At 38.8% G+C, this 2,905-nt stretch overlaps 1 protein-coding gene across 1 annotated transcript in view; it reads right to left on the bottom strand.

The window, feature by feature from the left end:
- The window catches only part of LOC104856242 (sulfotransferase 6B1), a 19,359-nt gene that overhangs the window by 1,200 nt on the left and 15,254 nt on the right, over window positions 1-2,905 (bottom strand). The gene's annotated exons all lie outside the window — the stretch shown is intronic.

The following is a 2,905-nucleotide window of genomic DNA, read 5'->3' on the forward strand; positions in this document are numbered from 1 at the left end:
AACAAAAAAAAAAAAAAAAAAAAAAGATTACTAATGGAGAATTAGAAATAAAAACACCAAATTTCAACATAAGGTGTTTAGTGACAACATATATGCCTCTCATAGTCCACCCGCCTTTCCTGTCATGCAAATCATTTTTCTCAGTCTTGTCAGTACTGAGCAGCTCAATAAATAAGTCCTTGATAAATACCCGTATCTTACTAAAATGTCACACAATGCAACTAGAGAAAAGAAATACATTACTAGGAATTTTTGATGTTCTCAATACTGGTCCAAAAAATTGAATTCAAGAAAGACCAAAGAGGAATTCTCCTGTTTGAGGGGGGAGGGAGGGTGGAACAGGAAAGAGTCTAGTACCTGGGGAAAGATTTCAAAATTAGAAAATGACATGGCCTCTAAAACACACCAATTTGGACACAAGGCTGGCTTCATGAGGTCAACATACCTGGACCATAGAGAGCAGTATTACTGCTCCTAAACAATTTTCTTTGGTCTATCCTAGTTCTCCCTTCCAGTTTCTGTATGAGTTTACTTGAACTGCTGTTATTTTCTTTCACTTCACCTGATTTTGTTTTGCTTGTCCTGTTTTTAGTTTCTTATTTGTTCTTTAGGTTCTTTTAGTTTTTCTTTGAAAAACAGAATCAAAATTAACATAGCAGCTATACAAATAGGTTATGGGAAATTGATATAAAAAAGAAAGATAAAAATCAAAGAAATAAACTCAACTAACAAGGCTAAGAGACCTGTGGGCATACATTTCTCCAGGTGTTATTCTTTGCATGCAAATGCATGCATATAAACTACATTTAAGTATCACAAAATCATAACCTGCTTTTTTTACATATACTTTGATCGTCTTCCACGTTAGTACATAGACAGTCACAGTAAAGCCTAAAGTTCAACAGAAGATGAACAACCAATGTCTCAAAGAAGAAATCAAAAGGGAAATTAGAAAATATATTGAAACAATAAAACAAAACACCACACCACACATCTAAAAACTTCTGGGAGCCACCAAAAGTGATATTAAACAGGTAAGTGACAAATGCCTCCATTAAAAAAAGTACACTGCAAATAAACCACCCCACTTTATACCTCACCAAACTAGAAAAAGAAAACAGTGTGTGACGTTAGAACAAGAAATATAAAGATTGAAGCAGAAGTAAATGAAGTAGAGAAACAATAGAAAGCATCAACAAAACTATGAGTTGGTTTTGTGAAAAGACAAACAAAATGGATAAGCCTTTAGTTAGTCGAAAGAAAAAGACAGAAAACTCAAGTAAACTAGATTTATTGCATTCAAAGCTCCATTCCACTGTCTCCTAGCCATATGATTTTGGAATATTATTGAACACTTGATATCTCTGTAAAATGTGGAAAATATAAATAGCATCCTCACATCTACTCTCAAATTTAGGCAAAAATAACCAAGTAATACCCCTGTCCCAGAGTAAACACTCAATAAATGCTGGCTAATGTTATATAGTTACCTCTAATTTCCATGATTCCATAGTAAATGTCTGAACGGATGTCACCTGGCTTCTGACTAGTAGCCATTTAAGGGCATTCTAGGTTTGTATTGTTGTAAGCAACACTGCGACATCATCCTCTGCGTGGCTCTCCACACTCCTGCTTTTAATACGGACTTGGAGTTCTGACGCTTGTATCATTCCTCATAACCTTATCGCATGGTTACCACAATTACCTTCTCAGAAATCAGCTCTAATTCCGACACCAAAATAAAGACAGGGGCCGGCACAGATTCACCTCTGTACAGTGAAGAATTTCTCTGAAGAAGTCCGAAGAAACAACTTGAGTAGTTTATCTGAAGTGATTGCTTTCAGAATATGGATCCCCTGACTCTGATCTCCTTTCCCCCCAAAGAGAGGGAAAGTGAATGAACTCTATCGACCCCTTCTTGTGTTTAATTCCTACATGGAACAGATTTCCTAACAGGCAGTCACGGTGATGAATGACAGTGAAGATGTTTCCACTGTTAGCCTCCTGTGTTTAGACCCAGCACACTAAGTAGATAGAACTTAAATGAATTAGAGTTAATGTTGGTAGTTATGGTGATGCTGACAGAGGACATTTGCCAGGCTTGCTAGTCTGGCAGGTCAGAGAATAACTCTATTCCCCTACAGTAATATTCCACAAGTGTGCAGGATAAGAGGTGAGAATATTGATTGCTTTACTAATCATAACCTCAAAGGGCAGTCATGAAATACCGGACTCTGATAAGCATCAGAACTTCATTTCTCACTCTCCTCTTTACCCTTGTCTCTCTCAATCTTTCTCTGTTTCTCTCCTGTACGTATTTTGCCCTCTTTGCATGTATCTTTTTCCAAGTTCCTCTGTCTTCCCTGCATGGCCTCTCCCCATCCTCACCCTTAAGCTCCCACATCATCTTGCTCTGATCCTTGTCACCAAATCCCTTGGAAAGGTGGCCCCTGTGACTGCTGCCCTTCTTTACTTCTCATCTGCTCCACCCATCTGGGTCCACTGCTGTGGAACCTGGGCTCTCAGAATTCAAGCATGATGAACACTTCGCCATGCGTAGCCTGCCTTTCCTCTTAATTCCACCTGATTTTTTTTTCTTGCCTTTTGTTGGGTGATTTCATTTTCCTGGATGTTACATAGCATCTTCTGGTTTCTGTCTTCTACTACCTCCCCTGAGTCTACAGCCTGCTAGTGGTCTCCAGGCTCACTTTTCAGCTGAGCTCCACCCAACAGTGACTCCTGTCACGAATGCTCAGCAGTTCTTACCTGAACCACTACAGCAATCTCTTCACTGGTCTTTCTGTCCCACTTTTACCCTCTTCCAATCAATTTTCCACCCTGACTTCATTATTTTCTAGAATACAGGTCTGAGAATGTCTCATCCCTTCTTTTCTTCCCCTTTCCT

Source organism: Fukomys damarensis, unplaced genomic scaffold, assembly GCF_012274545.1.
Source record: "Fukomys damarensis isolate Sample0158 unplaced genomic scaffold, DMR_v1.0_HiC HiC_scaffold_19, whole genome shotgun sequence".
Classification (NCBI taxonomy): Eukaryota; Metazoa; Chordata; class Mammalia; order Rodentia; family Bathyergidae; genus Fukomys; species Fukomys damarensis.